The sequence below is a fragment of the Microcebus murinus genome, chromosome 5 (assembly GCF_040939455.1).
Source record: "Microcebus murinus isolate Inina chromosome 5, M.murinus_Inina_mat1.0, whole genome shotgun sequence".
Taxonomy (NCBI): domain Eukaryota; kingdom Metazoa; phylum Chordata; class Mammalia; order Primates; family Cheirogaleidae; genus Microcebus; species Microcebus murinus.
In genome coordinates this window covers 66,894,519-66,900,518 of record NC_134108.1, presented here as the reverse complement: position 1 = coordinate 66,900,518, position 6,000 = coordinate 66,894,519, and positions in this window count along the sequence as shown.

Below are 6,000 nucleotides of genomic sequence, written 5' to 3'. Positions count from 1 at the left end.
GATTGCCACCTTTCCCTCCCCAGTCCCTAAATGCACTGTCAAGAGTGGTCACTGGAGCTAGAGGTTTTAGGAATCACCATCCAATCCAAATTTTTAGCTGGGACAATACACATGCTGGGTTTTGGGAAAATAGTTCTCCAGGGACAGAGTAATAGTTTGTGCCCTGCTCACAGCCAGCTCACTCTTGGCTTAGCAAGCCCTGCAACCTTGGTGCCCCATTTGCCCAGAGGAGGCAGTTTTTTCTAATTGTCACACAGGCACAGTACGGACTGGCAGGCCCCTGGGAACGGACGCCCCCTTACTGGCGGGTGTGATGATGGACTAGGATAGGGGTGGAAAAGAGGGGTCCGAGGAGGATGTCCCCATCTGACAGCTGTCCAGGCCTGAGGCTCCCTGGTGAGAACAGACAGGACGGGGTCTACTTACCTGATTAGCATTGGTATTTGGGACAAGGGGTTACCTTAAAAAGAACGCAGGCCTCTCAGGGCAGGGAACACTTGCATTGTTGAGAGACAAGAGTCAACACTCTTTCTGCTTACAAGTTGCTGCAAATCATTTTTCAGGGTTTTCACACTGGGCATCTTCTCATCCTTGGGGTAAGTTCTAGGAGAACAGTGTCTTCTATTTTTTTAAGGTCTGCCAAGGTGCCAAGCCCAGCCCTGAACTTGTAGAATTCAGTGTCTCTGGGCTCACACCTTTGCTCATGCAGTCGTGAGTCCCCGGGAAGTGTTTCTCTGTCCACTAGCCAGATCAGACTGCTTCCTACCCTGAAGACCCACGCCAAATGCCACCATATGGCCATGTGGAGAAAGAAATGGGGTCAAGCTCCACCTTTGCCTGGGCATGTGACCTTGGACAAGACACTTAGACTCTCTGTGCCCCAGTCCGTGGCCCTGCACAGGGGCGAACTGCTGCTGCTGCTGTGAGGGTCGGTCACAGGCGGGACGCGCTGCGCTCCCCACACAGCTCTCTGCAGCGCCGGCCCAGGCTTAGGGCCCTTCCTAAAGCCCACCAGAGACCATCTCAGCCTCTTCCAAACCTCCACTGGAATTTACAGCCTTCATAGCCTGCTCTTCTCCTGCCTTGTATCGGTTATTACTCATCCGTGCAATATATATTCCGCTCTGTCCAAACCCACTGCCCACCCCTGGCCCTGGCATACGTTCCCACTTGTAAGCCTCCGAGGGCCATGTCTGGCTTTACACACACAAGAGCCTCCAGGACACAGCAGGTTTGAACAAATGCTGCCTGGATTGAATCATTTACCGTAGTGAGATAAATTTTCAGGTTCTATGAAGAAAAGCCACACAGATACACCAGTGGTGATGTTTCAAACTTGAAGATTTCCTCTGCAACAAAACTGTCTTTTTCTATCAGCAGCCATGTGAGTAATTTTAAACAGCCTGAAAAATTACCATTGATTTCGAAGCATTGATTTTCTGCACCACAGTAACACATTAAATCTCTTTGCTGAAAAAGACAAAAGAGAACTAAGAGAATAGAGTTGCACTCCAAAGAATAGGGTTAGAGAGGGACTAACACAGCAAAATGAATGTAATAAGTTGCCTATTTTTATACTAGATGACCTGCAAAGGACATCTTGCTTCTCTGCAGAAAATTCTGTTATATAATAAGTGAAAGGTCAGATGTGTTCCAAAGAAGAGACTCAATGCCATCTCCGGCCACCAGAGTGCATGGAGGACTGCGCGATCAGACCGCAGGGACCTCTCCTCCACCTGAGGCACTGGGACTCAGTGCCCGGCCAACCAGGTTTGCATCCATCTGTGGTTACCCTGGAAGGCAGATGCCAGGCCTCCAAATCTCGGTCCTATGCATTGGGTCACCTCTGGCTTTGTTTTGTCATTGAAACTACAGGTTTAAAGGAGTGTTATGATTTTCATCATGGTTTTCAACTCTGAAGAAGGAGTATCCTCAGGCATATGTGTGATGGTTTAAATGTATACCCACCATTCATAAATTTTTTCCAAGCCGACCTTGTTTCTGTGACCTTTAGTTATCTTGTTATTCCCACTAGAACTGTTCACAGCTAAAACAGTAGTACTGTCATAACTTTGTTTTTACACTCAAAAAATTTTTTTCCACCATCCTTCACCTCACCATTCCTCCACCAAAAAACCCCAGAAACTTCTAAACTTGGTTTCAAGCTCAAAGCAGATTTTATTTATTTATTTATTTTTAGAACACATCAGTTAAATCTGTTCGTCTTTTTTGAGTTGAGGGACTGGAAGAAATCACACATCGTTTCTGATGTGATATACCCATGGGCGGTTTTGCATCCTACCTAAAGATAGCTCAACTTCATTTTAAGATGTTTTGCCTTCTTTGGCAATCAAAATCAAACTTTTCTAAGTAGATGTGTGCTTTGTGGGTTACATAACTCCGAGCACACATCAGTGTTTCCTGTGGTCGTCACTTCACCTTGGGTAAACTTGTGAGCCCTGGAGGTGTGAGTGTGTTACCAGTGTCCCCACTGGCATGTGAGTGCCCCGGGTTGCTCAAACTCCGGGATGAGAACAGGGTAGAGTAGTCACTTCGGGACTATATATAGGATTTCTCAAAGGTCAAACTGTCTGCCTAGTTGGAGGGATTTTTTTTCCCCCTCATCTCTATTTCCACAGGGAATAATGCCAACGAGCTAAAAATCAGAAAGTTGGAGAACCAACTGTGTGACCCTGTTAAAGTCACCTACCATTTCTGGGTCTCACTCTGCTCACCTGTAAAACGGGACCGGATGCTCCCAAAGGCTATTTCCAGCTCAAAATCAGTCTCATGCTTTTCTCACTGGGAAGATCCCAGAAGGTGATCAAGGTAAAAGAAGTAGATCCCTCCTCCCCAAACTTCCCTCACCTATCCAGCCTCCTGCTTCTTGTTACTTTTCTCCTGCCCCATGAACAGCATATGAAGCTTGAGAAGAAAGCCAATAACACAAAGCATTGAAAGACGGAGAGCTCCTGGATCAAGCCATGCCTGAAGCCACACTGCCTTCTGTACTATTCGGTTACCTACAGTAGGTGAGTTTGTTTTTCTAGTATTTATAACAGAACAGTCCTGATACCCAGAGTGAGGCAGCAAAGGAAAGACAAGCCTAAGAGGGATGAGGATTGATTCTGCTATTTGGTTTATTTAGACCATAGGGTTAAATATATGTCCCCTCCAAAACTTATGTTGAAACTTAATTCCCAATGTGGCAGTATTAAGAAGTGAGGCCTTTAGGAGGTGATTAAATCATGAGGGCTCTGCTGTCATGAGTGGATTGATCCATTCATGGATTAATGGGATATCATGGGAAGGGAAATGGTGTCTTTATAAGAAGAGGAAGAGAGACGTGGGCCAGCATGTTAGCACACTCTACCCCTCCCCATGTGATAACCTGCTCCGCCTCGGGACTCTTCAGAGAGTCCCCATCAGCAAGAAGGCTCTCACCCAATGTGGCCCCTCGACCTTGGACTTCTCACTTTCCATAACTGTAAGCAATAAATTCCTTTTCCTTACAAATTACCAAGTTTCAGGTATTCTTCTATAAGCAACAGAAAATGGACTGAGACAAGTGCCCTGCCATCCTCAGCTCCTGCTCTCTCAGCCCTCTGGAGCCGGCTCCACACTCTGGTCTCAGGATCGGCCCCCTCCTCTTTCCCACTCACCCAGGCTGTCATCCCCTTCTGGCTTGACTTGATTTCTTACCCAGCGCAGGGTACAGTATCTCACCTTCTCAACCATCTTCTGATCTCACCTTGCCACTCTCCAATACTGAGCCATCAGGAAAATCAATGCTTCCTGGTCCTTTTCACAACATGGCAAACATAGAAAGCGATGATATTTGAATGACACCCTGGGTAAACTAAACAATCAGGGTCTCTATCAGTGCTGAGAGGGAAAAGTCCACTACATTTTCTTTATATTGTATAATTGTGATAAGAAAAAGTAAACTACGAAGTCCTAGGGAAGATATGGCTTTGTATGAACATTAAAATAAAATCCTTCTAAAATGTTACATGAGAAACTTGAGGTTGCTTCCATGAACATGCCTTTTTTAATATCAGATTTAATGCTTCCAATGGCTCTCCTCAAATCCTGATCAAAACTTTTTAATGACAGTCTCTTTAAATTCTTAGTAGTCACTCTCAATGAGAAACTTTGCTCACGCTGGGAATAAAACATTTAAACTATTTTCTGCAACCTTTCAAAAGTGTCAATAGCTTAAATTATATTTCAAGTATCAACTTTTTCTCATTTCTATACACAAATTTCTTATGATTTCTCATTGATATCTCTTGTGATAATGCAAATGGATTTTTAATCCAATGAGATTATATTATCAATTCTTCCCAAATAATGATGAGGCCCCGATGTGCAAAATGGACGAGCATTGTTAAACCAGCCTCCCAATATTTAAAATAAATGCCACCAAAATGGGATGTCACATGTGAAGGCAAAGACTTAGTCTCGCCCACAAGTACCCTCCCCAGCCTCCTAGATGCCCCTTTCTGGTCAGCTACACCCTGGGCCATGTGCCCAGCAGTTCCATGGGCCCCTTGTCCAGGATGGACAGTGTCATGCTCTGCAGCTGGCCACACACAGCCTCCAAGGGGGAGTGCGCCTTGTGTATTTGATATTTGTCATTGTGCTTTGGCCTGCAGGGACCCCTGGGGTGCTCCCCCTCAGGAGCCCAGAGGTGTCCTTTGGCTGGAAGCAGTGGTCCAGGCATCACCTGGCCACCCCCATGGGCTGAAAGGCTTAACATCTATAACCTCCTGGCCACACAGCAGAGTGTCTTGAAACAGCAGTTGGGAAGCTCTAGACAGCTCCTGTCATCACAAAGTGAATGCACCCTGTGTACTCACTATCTGTGGGAATATTAATTCATCTGTTGGCACAGATTAAACCCCAAATCTATCACCTCTATTTCCTTCTATCTTCACTTGTTTTTTTTTTCTTGACCCCATCCATCCACATCATGCTTCTGCAGGGCACCCAGAAACCAACATCAAGACCCTTTTTTCAGCCCATGGCTCTCCAGAACTTTTCTGGAGCAATGAGAACTATTTTCTGCCTCTTCTATCAAGAACCATTTCTCTTTCGGTCTGTGGGCCAGCACCTTCTTGAGCCTCTTCTTACTTCTTGACTTTCACTTTTCCCCTTACTTTCTTGATCTTACTTCTTGAAGCTTTACTTTCTTTGCTATTTTTCTCTTCCACCCACAAATGTGGGGGTTCCTGGCCCTTTTTACTTCATGCCTGCTACTCACTGCTTTTACCACCACTGTTGTGTGGACAAATGTAAAATCATGCCAGCAGTGTGACTGCCCAACCTCCAGTTCTAAATTTTGTCTTCCCTTTGAAGAGTTCTATCCAACATTCCTGTCAGGGCCTCCAGTTCATAGGGCTCCAAAGCCCCTTACTCCTCCCAGCCCCAATCAGCTCTTCCTTCTCTCTCCCCTGTTTGCATGAAGACAGCTACCATTTCCCACCAAGGCTCAAATCCCTGAGGGTAGTCTTGGATTCTCAACTGACTGTTGAATCTTCATAATTCTCCCTCCTGCATGCCTGCCACATTCATCTCTTCCACTGCTAGAGATGCCACCCTGTACTAGGTTTCTTCCCACCTCTCCTCTGGATTATTGTTAATAACAATAGCCTCCCAACTGGCCTATCACCTTATTTTTCTTCCTTCTGCCACCATAGATAGATTATTACCAGATTACTCTCACAAGGCAAACTCCTTTAAAAGTTTTCAATAGCACCTTATTAGTGATCAAATTTAGCCTAACTTCTTAGCCAGACATTCAGAGGCCTTCATAATCTGTCCCCAGTCTATTTGTGTAGCCCTACTTCTTTCATAGATTTTAGAAATATCTGTTTAACTCCATACTTTGTGTCATACTGGCCTAGGTACTGGAAATACAGCCATGAATGAAACCAAATCCCCAGGTCACATGGAACTCACATTCTAGAGAGGAGAGTCAGATGATGAGGCAAACAA